Source organism: Dama dama, chromosome 19 (assembly GCF_033118175.1).
Source record: "Dama dama isolate Ldn47 chromosome 19, ASM3311817v1, whole genome shotgun sequence".
Lineage (NCBI taxonomy): Eukaryota > Metazoa > Chordata > Mammalia > Artiodactyla > Cervidae > Dama > Dama dama.
The window spans coordinates 38,974,587-38,989,380 of NC_083699.1; the positions used below are offsets into that span (position 1 = coordinate 38,974,587).

The window sequence follows — 14,794 nt, forward strand, 5'->3', positions numbered from 1 at the left end:
TCGCAAAGAGTCAGACACGGCTGAGTGACTAAACTGAACTGAAGTGAGTGAATCTGATGTTGAGCCCTCTTCTGAGTCTTCGTTATAATTTTTGTCTTCCCTTTCATTCAGAGAATCAGTAGCCCAGAAATCTTCAAAGAAAATCTCTATTTGCCCAACCAGATGTTACAAGGGAGAAGGAGAAGCTTTATCCCTTTTCTAAAAAGGTCCAAGTTCATTAAGTAGCCCAGGTATTACCTTTAATTCAGGGAAGCCCTCTGGGTCTGGAGAGGGAGCAATCTATGTGGGCTGGAAAAGTCTAGAGCAGATGAGCTTTGAGCTCTCCCTTGAGGATGGGTAGGATCAGGAAGGTGGAAGGTATGGCATGTGAGTAATATTATTCTGCCTTACTCAGTCATAAATGGGCTATTCCTCCCATCCACCAAGATAATTTCTGGGTTGGAGCTGGCTTTTGGGCTGAAAACGCAGAAGTGGGATTCATTCATTTATTCATTCAAAATAAAGCTTATTGAAAACTAATCAGTTGAGAGTTCAAAGACAAGATGATGAAACTATGTAATGAAATGAAAAGCACAATTACAGAGCTAAGGAAAAAATTGAGGCTACAAACAACATCATTAGAGGGAAGGTTAGTAAAGGAACAAAGTTTATTTATTTTTATTTTATTTTATTTTTTTTATTAGTTGGAGGCTAATTACTTCACAACATTTCAGTGGGTTTTGTCATACATTGATATGAATCAGCCATAGATTTACACGTATTCCCTATCCTGATCCCCCCTCCCACCTCCCTCTCCACCCAATTCCTCTGGGTCTTCCCAGTGCACCAGGCCCGAGCACTTGTCTCATGCATCCCACCTGGGCTGGTGATCTGTTTCACCATAGATAATATACATACTGTTCTTTCGAATAATCCCACCCTCACCTTCTCCCACAGAGTTCAAAAGTCTGTTCTGTACTTCTGTGTCTCTTTTTCTGTTTGGCATATAGGGTTATCGTTACCATCTTTCTAAATTCCATATATATGTGTTAGTATGCTGTAATGTTCTTTATCTTTCTGGCTTACTTCACTGTGTATAATGGGCTCCAGTTTCATCCATCTTATTAGAACTGACTCGAATGAATTCTTTTTAACGGCTGAGTAATATTCCATGGTGTATATGTACCACAGCTTCCTTATCCATTCATCTGCTGATAGGCATCTAGGTTGCTTCCATGTCCTGGCTATTAGAATCCGCTGAAAACTAAATTACTAACAGAGAGGGAAGGGTTAGGAAAACCACAGTATGTGCTTAGAAAAGAGAAACGAATCAGAGAAATTCAGAGATCTAAAGTTTGTAAAAAGATGATCTCTCAGAAGGGTAATTGGGCTATCTGGAGTCACAGCTTACTTCTCATGCTGCCTTGACCAAAACATAGTCACATGGACATGCCTGGCTGCAAAGGAGCCCCAGAAAACATCTCTATCTGGGTGGCTGTGTACCCTCTTAAAACTCAGATTTGGAGAAGGCCTTTTATTACCCAAAGTGGGATGAGGGAAATGGATATTGGGAGCAATTCATCTCTGCCTCATGGAAGAAGTCATGTTAGTCTTAGACTTGATTTGCAGCAGAAGGAAAACTTGAGAACATGGAGAGGAAATATTTACAGAGTTCTGAGGGAAAGATCATAAAACTGAAGATTTTTACATTCAGATCACTCCTCAAGGATAAGACAGGTAGGCATTATCTCCTGTGTGCAAAGACTCAGGGAATACAAGCCCCTCTTGAGAAAACCTGCTTGATGATGAAAATGATTAGTTAATAGCACCCTTTGTAAGAAGTGGTGAAAGGCCATTTGGTGAGCCTCTCATCCACTCAAATAGAGAAAACCTTGGCAAGGGTGGGCTATAAAGATAAGGAAAGAAGTGAGAGGAAGTAAAAAGAAAGAATGTAATGGAAATGGAGAGCTGGGGGACAGGGTGGAGGACGGTAAGTGCTAACTTTCCCTCTCTCACACGGCCTTTGGAGGGTATTAGTGTCATGGCTCCAACCTTTCAATTAATTTTTTTAACCCTTTATTTAAATTTTTTTTATTTTATTGGAGAAAAGAGTCTAAAATAGAATGACTGTATGTACACGTATAACTGAATCACTTTGTTATATACCCGAAACTGATACAACATTATAAGTCAATTAATGTTTTTCTTTTAAACTTGGGGGGATTTTTAAGGAAATAATAGCTATTTTGATGTAGAAACTTTTGTTAAAATTTTATCTTTCCTTCTGTTTTACTTTTATGTAGAATTAAATTTAAATCTAAAAAGTTAAAAAATAACTATTTTATTAAGCAGTCCTGTCTATTCTTCTTTCATGTATTCTTCCATCCTCCACACTCTGTCCAAATATAAATGTAGAGACATGTGATGAAGGGTGTTAATTTATTAATTTATTTATTTTTCTTGGGTGGAGAGATCTTGGATGACTTTTAGTTCTATAAATTTATACATTGATTTAAAGAATAATGAGCTGGTATTACTTGTTTTCAGTTTTTTTTACTTCTTTAATTTTTTTTCTTTTCTTAATACAAGTATAGTTGATTTACAATGTTTCAGGTATACAGCAAAGTGATTCAGTTATATATATATACACATATATATATTTACATATATTCTTTTTCAGATTCTTTTCCACTGTAGGCTATAATCAGGTACTGAATATAGTTCCCTATGTTATACAGGAGGACCTTGTTCATCTATTTTCTGTATAGTAATGTGTATCTGTTAATCCCAAATTTCTAATTTATCCCACCCTCTGAGCTGGTCTTATTTGAATCAAACCACTCAAGCTAATTTAAGAGGCATCATTAAATACTAATGCTTAAGGTGTGGGGAGTGGGATGGGAGATACAAAGAGATGAACAAGACCTTGTCTTTTCATGGAGAAGGTGGTGAATCAGTTATGTGAACACCAGGCTCTAGGCATAACAAAACCCTTTGTAAATCAGGCGGACTATTGGGGTGTTGAGGCCCGAGGACAATGGGGAAGGTTTCATGAAGGAGACAGCATTTGAACTGGATGTTGAGGGAAGAGCAGAGTCCTGATGGGTGGAGAATGGGAGGCAGGGCATTTCCAGCCTGGAGGCAGCAGGAGAACCAGCCCAGAGGAGTGAGAGTCCGAGGTGTGTCTGAATAACCCTGAGTAATCTGTTGTGGCTAGAGAACAAAGGATGAATGAACAAAGCTGTTCATTAAGTGCCCACAGTGTTTCAGGTGTGACACACAGCTCTCTACAGGCTGCCTGACAGCCCATACAGAGTGGCTTTAATTATCCCTACTGTGCAGATGGGGGCTTCCCTGGTGGCTCAGTGGTAAACAATCTGCCCGCCAATGCAGGAGACATGAGTTTGATCCCTGGGTTGGGGAGATCTCCTGGAGAAGGAAACTTAGGCTTTTATACTTACCTAAAAGCTTACATGCAAAATATATGAATATGTCACGGGTCTATGTGTATATAAATATATAAAATATATTTACCTGTACAAATTTTTTGATATTTATTTATACCTGTATGTTATGTTTCACAAACGTGGCTACTTCAGGCCTTCTGAGCGCTGCAGATCACAAGCACAGGAGAGAGAGAGTGGACTTTGAGGTATAGACACTCCAGTATTCTTGCCTGGGAAATCCCATGGACAGAGGTACCTGGCGGGCTGCAGTCCCTGGGGTGGCAAAAGAGTCAGACACGCCTTAGCGACTAAATAACAACTGTGCAGATGAAGACACTGAAGCTGAGGGAGACTTATCTGCCAAGTCGTTTAGTGGTGAAACTGGTTGACTCCCCTGAGCTGTCTGTACTCAAAGCCCACCATCTCTCTCCTGTGCTGTGATCTGCAGTGCTCAGAAGGCCTGAATTAGCCACCTTTGTGAAACATAACATATACAGGTACAAATAAATATCAAAACATTTTTACAGGTAGATGTATTTTATATATTTATATGCACACAGACTCATGACACATCCATATATTTTGCATGTAAATTTCTAGGTAAGTATAAAAGCCTAAATTACGGTTTGGACTCTGCCATCCAGCGGCTGTGTGGCCCTGGGCAATTCAGTTTGAACTCTAATTTCCTTATCCATAAAAGGGGATGATTCTGATGCTGCCTGCCTGCAGATTTGTTTTTGTGTTCCAATTAGCTCATAGATGTGAAAAGATGAGAAAGTATAAAAGAGCCACACAGAAGGGCTTGTTATTGCTGACACACCCCTTACTCTTCTGAGAGCTTACAGACATCTGTTAGAGAACCTACAGGTGTCTGTAAAAACTCCCACAGTCACGGACACGGCCCCTCAGGCTTGCAACGACCAGTCAGAGGCTGTGCTCTCCTGGCTCAGGTAACCAACTGGGGGCTATGGTGGGAGATGTGGGGGTGATGAGGGGTGGGGGTGTCAGGGAGGGAGGCATGCAGTTCGTCTGGCTGTCCCACTGCAGGGCAGGGGAAGACTCTGGCCTCCCTTCCTGTTCGCTGAGAAAGTCTGGGCCAGAGAGTGGAGGCTGGATGGCTGTTGACAGCTTGGTGATTTATACGGGGCAGAGGAGGGTGTTTCAGACATGCCAGGCTGCAGGAAGGCATATCGGAGCTGCCAGGCGAGCAGGCCTCCGCCACGTCTGTCCGGTAGAGGCTCGTGGTCTGGACAAGGGACTCTGGAGCAGTCTATAGGAGTCGTAGGAGTATTGATCAGGATGAAGCAGGGCCCTGGCCCCAGAGAAACTGGGCCCTGATGCAGCACATCAGAGTGGACGGGCAGCAGCCCTTGGCATGGGACCGGAGGGGCCCAAGGCAGCTTACACCTGCTCCAGGAAGGGTTGGGAGTGTTCCAGGGTCTACACTGGGGCCTGGCATGCCCCTGGGGGTCCAAAAGTCCTGTTGTGTGTTATGTGTGGGGCGGTGGTCATGGTGGTTTCAGAGACATAGTCAAGCTGCTCCTTACTGACAAAGAGATCGGTTCCTTGCTCACCCCACTGGTCTCTGCTCTGCCCAGACAGGTGTTATAGCTCAGCCTAAGCTCTGGGTGAGTCCTTCAAATTCAGGGCACCCAAAGTGAAGAGAAGACCTTTGATCACCTACACTGTACGTACTGTGTTATGTGAAGTTAGTTACGTTAGACAGTGTCTTCCAGAGGGCAGGGACACTGAGGGGATTCTCTGCATAGTACCCTGCCCTCAGGAGGCCGAGTGGACTGGGCTCAGCCCTCCCTAAGCTCCCCGCCCCCACCCCTTTGCTGAAGCCAGGATGTGTCTGCCCCCAGTGGGCATGCGCAGGTGCTCTCTAGGTAAGGCCAACGTCTGAGAGCACATAGCAGCTGCAGGAGCCTTTTTTGGGGAGCATCCTGGGGCTCTGGTGGGCCCTCCTGCCCCACCAAACAATCCTTTTTCTGCCTGTCACCCCTGGTCATGGGAGTGAGAGACAAACAACAAGATAAAATGGGGAATGCTTTCTGGGCTGATCCTTGGAGCTGAGCCCTGGCAGGGAATCAGGTGTGGGACCTTGCTCTTCTTTTTCTTATGCTGTTGGGAACCAGGGTCATAGGAGTGTATCCCAGGGGAGAGAGGGAGGAAGGCGGCAAGAGGGCTCTGACAAAGGCACCAAGGCGAATCATCTTGTATCTGAGCGGCCAGCAGGATTGCCTTTGTCAATTGTGTGCTGTTGGGAGGATGCTGGCCCAGGGCTGGAGCCGGGGGTGGTTAATGATGGTGTCAGGAATAAATCCTCAGAAGATGCTTCCTGCTGGAGGGCTTGTGGCGGTTCCTTTTTTTTTTTTTTCTCTACACAATGAACAGCTTATTCTGGCCTGGAGATTTGGAAAAGGGGAAATAACAGGTAGGAAAAAAACAGATGAAAGCTGCCTCCCAGGGAAATGCTCTTGGGCTCGGAGGGTCCCACCCTTGTCTCCCAGCCAGTCCCGGGGACTCATAGTGGGAGGGCTGAGAGGCCACTCCATCACCATCCTTAGGGTCACCTTTCCCGGAAAACCCTGATGTTGGGAAAAAATCTCAGGCTCTGCAGCCAGGCAGACTTGGGTTTAACTCCAGATGTGCCACTTCTCAGCTGTGTAAACTTGGGAACTTAACTTCTCCGACCCTCAGTTTCTCATCTGTAATCTGTGTTCTTCATTCCTGCCTTATAGCGTCGATGTGAGTACTGTGTAGTGCTTAACCTAGGGCAGCATGTGATTAGTGATAAATACATGGTGTGCTCAGCCGCTCAGTCATGACTGACTCTGCAGCCCCATGAACTGTAGACCACCAGGCTCCTCTCCCCATGGAATTTTGCAGGCAAGAATACTGGAGTTGGATGCCATTTCCTACTCTAGAGGATCTCCCTGACCCAGGGATTGAACCTGCATCTCTTTCGTCTTCTGCACTGGGAGGCAGGTTTTTTTTTTTTTTTTGCCACCAGTGCCGCCTGGAAAGCCCTGAATACATTGTAGCTCTTTTTAATATCGTGGCACTTATTAATAGTTAGTCTCAGTTATTGATCACTTAATAGGCAATTAAATGATCAGGCACTCTACTAGGCCCTGTGGATATGGGGATACATGAGACCCAGTCTCTCCCTGGAGGAGCCTCCAGGTAGGAGAACAGAGCACATGGGATCAGGGATTAGATGAATGGGAACAGCATGATGTGCTGTACCAGCAGGAGGCAGGATGGGGAAAAGGAGGAAGAGGCGAGACCCCAGCAGCAGGAGTTTGCTGGGCAATTAGAATGTTCTCCCCAGAATAGCAGACAGAGGGAGGTTTACAACTGGGATTTGGTGGTAGATCCACCCATAAGTGGGCTTCCCTGGTGGCTTAGATAGTAAAGAATCTGCCTGCAATTCAGGAGACCAAGGTTTGATCGTTGCGTTCGGAATATTCCCTGGAGAAGGGAATGGCAACCCACTCCAGTATTCTTGCCTGGGAAATCCCAGGACAGAGGAGCCTGACGGGCTACAGTCCATGGGGTCACAAAGAGTCAGACACGACTGAGTGACTAACAATTTCACTTTCACATTTTCACCAATATGTGGGGGACAGGAGCCCACAGTATGGTCTCCCTTAGCCCACAATAGGGTCTCCCCACAGGGCTTCTGCCCTCTGTTGACATTCGAGACCATGCAGTTTGACTCAGGATAGAGTCTGAAGTCTTTGTTTTCCGGTGGTGGGGTGAACATGGACAGGGACCCCGCCAGGTTGGACTGGGGTAGACAGTGTTGAGTGACAGCTGTCATCAGAGAGATTTCTCCAGGCTCAGAGCTAGGATCAAGGGTGGACGTCCCTGGAGGGAGAAGAGCAGCTTACCAGATAGAAAATTGCAAATGTGCAACCCTCTAAAATATAGGTTCCAGGTGGTATGGACTGGAGGGGTTTCATGAAACTGTTGTTATCAACAGTGGGTCATTGGAGGATGGGGAGGAGGGGTGACCTGGAATTTTTGTAGTTGTTGGAAAGCCCATTCACCCCATGTGCAGTGCTCAATGTCACATAGAAAGAACCAGAGGACACCTCCTTGAATTTCAATGGTGTACATTTGTGGTTTTAGTTATTTACAAATGTCTTCAAAACCCTATGATGTATACCAGTTGGGTGAATCATTTGGATGAGATAAAAGCTAAATTATATTTGCTATGAGGATGGTTATATCACTTGGCCAGTGATATAATAAACACAGCAGCTTTCATATACTGAACTCATACCACCATCCCGACTGGTCCCACTCTAATTCACAACGATGACCCTTAAGTAGACTTTGGTGTTGTCAGGTCATCTTACTCTGTCCAGTGGGTCTCAACGCTGGCTGCCATTAGTACTACCTGGGGAAGGTTATAAAGAGTACTGCTGCCTGACTTCCACCCCACACTAATGAAATCTAATTTTTTATGGGGTGGATCTGGGCATGAGTATCCTGTTTTAAAGCTCTGCATTTATTCCAGTGGGCAGCCTTGGATGCAACCCATTGCAATTCTCTCCAATCTCCATGACTGTTTCATGCTTTTCTCCCTCTCTTTAAACCTTTAACAACTCCTTTCCATTCCCTATTTTCAGTCGAGAAACTTACTTCTCACTTACCTGAGAAAATAATGGCAAAGGATCACTTTCACACTTTTCCATCACCAGATTGATGCCTGTATATTGTACTTTCTGCCTGTTGCTATGGATGATGAAGTGTTTCTGTTCCTTTTTAAGACCAACCCCTCCACTTGTGTATTGCATCCTGTTCCTTTCCTTAGCTACTGGACAGGGCTCCAGCAATTCTTCCTTCTCTTTGCATTGTTCCTCTATTTATAGACCACTCCCACCTGCCCCTCCCCCTGCCCCATCTGTCTGTCTGTGGCTGTTTCTCCCACTGAAAACCACATAAGCACATACATATCTTCCCCTGACCACACCTACTCTAGCTACTGCCTCATTTCTCTGCTCCTTGAAAGTCACCTGTACTCACTCCCTGAAGTTTCTCTTTTCTCATTTTCATTCAAACCCAGTCCAACCAGTGTTTTGCCTCCATTAGTCCACAAAAACTACACCTATCAGGTTCTCCAGTGACCTCTGGAGACGTCAGTTCGGTCAATTCAGTATTGCTGAATCCAATGGTCAAGTCTCAGTCCTCATCTTGTCAGAGGTGTTTTGTATAGTTGATCACTCTGCCCCCTGGAGTTTCTTCTCTTAGTTCTGGAACATCACTCTCTTTGGTTCTCCTTTTCTGTCACTGACTTCTCCTTCTCAGTTCCTTGTGTTGGTATATCTTTGCTTGTTCACTTTGGAGCGCTCCAGGGAGCAGCCCTTGAACTTGGCCTCTTCTCTGTCCCCTCAATCCCTGGGAATCTCTTAGCATCCAAATGCAGACAACTCTCAATGTATAGCTTCATCCCGGACTTCATCCCGCCTGGAATTCCACACTCACATTTAACTGTCTACTCAACAAGGCCTTCCTCTGATGTCAGCGATGACAAGTCCATGACCCAACTGCTGCCATTCTCTTCCCCACTTCAGTAAATGATGGCTCCATCTTTGCAGTTGCTACAGCTTAAAACTCAGGAGTTGCCCTTGACTCTGATACTCTTATACTGCACCCCGTCTGTCAGTAAACCACGTAACCATATTTGCAAAATACGTCAAGAAACTAACTGCTTATTTGATCCACCAAATTCATGTTGGTTCAGGACAGATCAATCTCTACTTCTAAATTTCAGAACAGTTTCATAACTGGGCTGCCAGAGGCAGTGTGTCATTTTCCATTTAAAACCAGCAAAGGCTTCCCATTGCACTTCGCAAGCCAAAGCTCCTAGAAGGGCCTCCAGGGTTCTGCATGAGCCAGCCCTCAAGTCCTCCCAGACTTCATTTCCTGCTTTTTTCCACCTCTTCATTCCACTTCAGTTCACTGACCTGGTTCCTTAAACATAAAGCACATTTTTACCTCAGAGCCTGTTCCCTCCAGTTGGAACACCATTCCTTCATACAGGACTTCCCTCGTGGCTTAGAAGGCAAAGAATCCGCCTGCAATTCAGGAGACCTGCGTTCGATCCCTGGGTTGGGAAGATCCCTTGGAGAAGGGAATGGCAACCCACTCCAGTATTCTTGCCTGGAGAATCCCATGGAGAGAGGAGCCTGGTGGGCTACAGTCATGGGGTTGCAGAGAGTCCGACACGACTAAGTGACTAAAACTTTCACTTTTTTCCCCCATTTATTCCCATTGTTTTCTCTGTCTCTTTCTTTAGGTTCTCTTTAAATGTCACCTCACTAGAAAGGTTATTCTGATCACCTTACATAAGATAGTAATCTGGGTGTCTCCTCCCCCATCATACTTGGTTCTTTTTTTCCCTTTTATCTTTCTTTGTGGTTCTTCTATGGCATAGATGATCATCTGACTTATTTATTCTGTGTCTCTTCTCACTAGGAAGTTGTTTTTGTGAGGGCAGGGACTTATCTCTTTTGGTTATTCCCCTAGGACCTAGAGCAGATGCCTCAGGAATTATAGACACAAGAGATAACTGTTGTCTGAATTCAACTAAATTCACACAACAGCACTTCAAAATTAGTTGGAATAACCCACAACTTATAAATGAGGAAACTGAAGCTCAGACAGGTTAAGTAACTTTTTCAAAATAACACAGCTTGCCAACATGTTTTGAGTTAAGACTCAAGTGCCTTTGTCATCAGACTGTCTCCCAGCATCCACATCTCAGCTTGCCTTATTTTTTCCACATCTCACTGCAAGCAGGCAGCCCTGCAGAGTGATAGAATCCCTGTGAAAATGCCCCAAATGTGTCTGGAGGTGTAGGAGGTGTATAGGAAATGCATACACAATCCCTTATTTGCAATTCCCAAATCCCAAATCTGTGAAAAACCACATTTTATTCTTAACTCAGTTGGTGGCAAAACCTGATCCAGAGTAATGTGAGGCTATTTATAAATTCTTATTTAACCTCCTTAGTTAAAATATTTATTTGTTTTGTTGCAGAAATATTAATCCATATAATTATGGAGAGTTACAGTGCCCCTACTGCTGGTGTTCCGTTGTTGGTCCTTTATTGGACCGGAACCTGGTGGTCTGGAGTCGACGATGAGAGAGTGAAAGAAGGAGAGAGGCTAATATTCCCTGGGTTATGCAGCCGGCTTTCGCGCTCCAGGGAGTCAGCCAGAAAGAGAGAGAGAGAGAGAAAGAAAGAAAAAGACACGGGGATCCAAGCTCTGATGGAGCAAAGGTGTTTTAATCAACATGGTGTGGGCATATATACTGTCTTACAAGGTAGTTTTTCTCAGCAAAGATAAAGATTAAAATTCCAGACTTACAAAACATAAGGCGATCCTTATCAAAGACAGAGTCGTAAACAATCACTTTTACCGTATGGTTCATAAGAAGGAAGAGGGTACTTATCACCATATTGAAAAACTAAAGAAGGAAATGCCTGGATTCCTCAGCCCTGGGAAAGGCGTGCCTCTCCTCTTAATTCCTGAATATTCAGGAATTAATAAGGACCAGAGGATTCCTGACAGATCCAAAACAGCACACAGGAAGCCTCCTGTTAAATGCTTCCTGACAATTCCCCTTATTTTATTATATTTGTAAAAAAGGTCCTGACCAAATGAGTTTGGTTAGTATTAACCAACCTTATAGAAAGGCAATGATAAACAACAAATACAATTATCAAGACAATCACCAAAGTTACAGTTCCAGACCCGATGCTGTGGGTAATACTTTGAAACCATCCTCGTGGGTCTAGCCCGGATAATTTGTTCAGCTAAAGTTTCCAAATTAGTGGAAAAGGGGAGACGTTTAGAAAAAGTTTTAAAGATTTCCTTTTGCAGTAATTGTACATTCAGAGAGGCATTATCAAGTAAATGAAATTTGATTTGTTCCCGGTTTTAGGTAATATGATAGAAATGAACAGGAATAACACAAAATTGGCAATTAATACAAGTTACAGAATGTAAAGTCTTATTAAATTGTAAATTTCTTATGGCTATAACAAAATGAAGTGGGATACAGGCCTGTATAAAATATGACTGATTATAGTGAAAGAAATAATTACTATGACCATGACTGGTCCTGTGAAATGTCCAGTCTAAGTCCCAAGTTCTTCTGTGCTGGCAGCAAGTTTCCATATGTCCCATTGTTTAGGCCCAATTTGTTTATCAAGGATGATTCGAAGAGGAGGAGGGGATGCCATTCCACTGTCAAGCCAGCCAAGAAGTCCTTTGTCATAGTAATATTTTAACATAGTGTTAGTAACCTTTTACATGTTTTTTGTTCTTTCTCTAACTCTTTCCCTAAAGTTTCAGTAGTAAACATGGTTCACAGACAGAGAAAGGGCAGCAATGTCCAAAAGTCTTTTGGAGGCAGGACGAAAGCCCAAGTTTGTCGGCTGATGTTTATGCATAATTTTCCTGGGCCTAGGCAAGAAGGAATTCATAGCCTAAAGAAATGTTAATTAGTTTCCCCTTTTCCCCAGGGTGTGAGGGTTCCAGGGAGGGGGCATATGGGTGGAGCCATTGGTTGATATGATCGGTCTTTTCTCCATCTATTTTATGACCTATAATAAAGGGGGGTTGGGTAAGAAAGCCCAGTTAAGTTTGGGAGGCACAGGCTAGCAGGAAAATGTATTGAAGACTCCGAGGCATTCCCTGTTGAGAGACCAAATTTTTAGCTTTATTAGTAAGGGTTTTTATCTGTCCCCAAGAGGGGAGGTCATAGGGTTGATGCTGGCGAGGGCGGTGCTTTCTGAAGATCTTTAGAGCCTCCATGGCCCATATTGGAATTTCTTTCTCCTGGGGTTCTTGTTGTTTCGTCTCCATTTTGAATGCTGGGGGCCCCCTTGGGTAGAATTTTCTGAGGAAAAAGTTTGTTGGATCCATCTGGGGAAATACAAGCATATCCCTTTCCTGTAAGATTAATTTCCCAGATTTCTATTGTTTATAGAACCCGTCTTGGTACCAAATGGGCAGAGGAAGAGAAATGTCCTTCAGTTCCTCGAAATGTCTTTCTGCTCTTGTTAAAATATTTCCCTGTGGTAAGTTTAAAAAATTTAAAACAAATAAAGCTGTATTAACAATAGTTATAGGTTTAGAAAATATCTTATGTTGGAATCTAGTAAAGTCTGCTTTAGATAAGGAAGACAGTCGTGTACCTGTGTATCCCCCCTTCTTTCATTTTTTTATTTGTAACTTTAGTGTGTGATGTGTTCATTTGACTATGTCTTGTGTCTGTGGATTATAAGGAATACCTGTAATATGTTTAATAGAAAAAGGTTGTAAAAATTGTTTAAAGTGTCTAGAAATATAGGCAGGCCCATTGTCTGTTTTAATAGAACTGGGAGTTTATGGTGGAGGTTTTTTATTAACTTTCTTAGGGCAGTCCCTTTTTAAATGGTTTTTATCTCCACATGTAAAGCATCCTTTATATTCTTTCCTTAAGGCAGCAACCATTGTTTCAGCTAGCATTTACATCTTTTGAGTTTCTGATTTTATATGGCTACAAGCCTTCAAATAATCAAAATTAGTCCCTATCTCAAGAATTGGAGCTATAGCTTTTTGACATACTTGATTTGCATTTTCATAAGCAAGTAATTTTTTTAGTTGTCTTTTAGCTTTTTTTCTCTTTTTTCCTTATCTTTTTTTTTCAAATACAGTATGGGAAATACCAGTTTCTAGAGACTTTGGGATTTGGGCCCACTGGCAGGGGAGGAGCGCTTGGAGCAACCGGGGCAGGGTTACTAGGAAAATTCTGAAATATCTTATGTTGTTCTAATTGGGCCTTTTGTAAGGCTTCATTGCCTAATTCATATTCACGTAATAAGTGTTCTGCGTGTCGCTGAATATCAGGAGGGCTAGAATTACCTTGAAATGGCAGAATCACAGCTTCAATGAGAGCCCATAGGGGCCAGAAATCTATTGGGATATTTTTTCCCTGTCTGATGGCTCATTCAACATTCTCTTTGACCTGATGCCAAATTTCTAAATCAAAACTACCTTCATCAGGGAACCAAGGGTTACATTCAACCACTGTCTGAAGGCAAGCCTCTATTCGCTGGCATGAAACCGAAAATCCCTGAACTTTAAATAAGTGGTAAAGTAAAGTAGAAAAGTGAGGGGGCTTTCCAGCTGATTGACCTATGTCTTAGTACTTACTGGCCTCAACAGGCCCTCTGGGGTCACTCCGTTCGAATCTGCCATGTGTACCAGGCCCTGTTCTGGGCGCCACTTGTTGGTCCTTTATTGGACCGGAACCTGGTGGTCCGGAGTCAACGATAAGAAAGTGAAAGAAGGAGTGAGGCTAATATTCCCTGGGTTATGCAGCCGGCTTTCGCACTCCAGGGAGTCAGCCAGAAATAGAGAGATAGAGGAAAAAAAAAATAAAGAAAAGAAAAGAGAAAGAGAGAGAGAGAAAGAAAGAAAGAAAGACACGGGACCCAAGCTCTGATGGAGCAAAGGGGTCTTAATCAACATGGTGTGGGCATATATACTGTCTTACAAGGTAGTTATTCTCAGCAAAGATAAAGATTAAAATTCCAGACTTACAAAACATAAGGCGATCCTTATCAAAGACAGAGTCGTAAACAATCACTTTTACCGTATGGTTCATAAGAAGGAAGAGGGTACTTATCACCGTATTGAAAAACTAAGAAGGAAATGCCTGGATTCCTCAGCCCGGGGAAAGGCGTACCTCTCCTCTTAATTCCTGAATATTCAGGAATTAATAAGGACCAGAGGATTCCTGACAGATCCAAAACAGTACACAGGAAGCCTCCTGTTAAATGCTTCCTGACATTCTGTAATATATGGGTGAGGCAACATATTGCTTTTCTGAAATATGAAGAATTCTGAATTCTGACGCTTATTAGGCCCCCCGAATTCCTGATATGTGGTTGTGAACCTGTGTTCATGGTTTCCTAAATGTCTGGCATTTGAAATTATGTCTTAAAAATTTTCTTTTTTTCTTAATAACCACAGTTTCTTTTAAGGATTTTACAAAGAACAGACTCAATTTTACAATCTGATTAAGATCAAGCACAGCAGGCCAAGCTGAGCGGGAGCATGCATGAGATGCCATTCTAAAACAGGGTATGAATAAAAGTCTACATACTGAATAGTGGGACCACCTCTTCCCCAGCCTTCTGGTTTTTTGTTGTTTCCAACAGTGCTGGCAATTTCCAGTTTAGTCATGAGATTAGTTTCTCTGATTAAATTTAACAGCTTAAGAGAAAATATTGATATTTATGTTTCTTTAGATAAGATGGACAGATTATTTTCAATCTCCCTTTGGTAAGACCCACC

At 43.1% G+C, this 14,794-nt stretch overlaps 1 protein-coding gene across 8 annotated transcripts in view; it reads left to right on the forward strand.

Moving 5' to 3' along the window:
* The window catches only part of ST6GAL1 (ST6 beta-galactoside alpha-2,6-sialyltransferase 1), a 146,605-nt gene that overhangs the window by 14,197 nt on the left and 117,614 nt on the right, over positions 1-14,794 (forward strand). Inside the window, exons 2-3 of one of the 8 annotated variants that reach the window (XM_061166782.1) lie at positions 12,441-12,531; positions 14,471-14,581. The exons of 4 other annotated variants lie outside the window; for them this stretch is intronic. The gene's annotated coding sequence lies outside the window, so the exon portion shown is untranslated. Of the gene's footprint in view, positions 1-12,440; positions 12,532-14,470; positions 14,582-14,794 lie in introns of those variants that run through there. 3 more of the 8 variants (XM_061166783.1, XM_061166786.1, XM_061166784.1) reach the window with 3 other exon arrangements.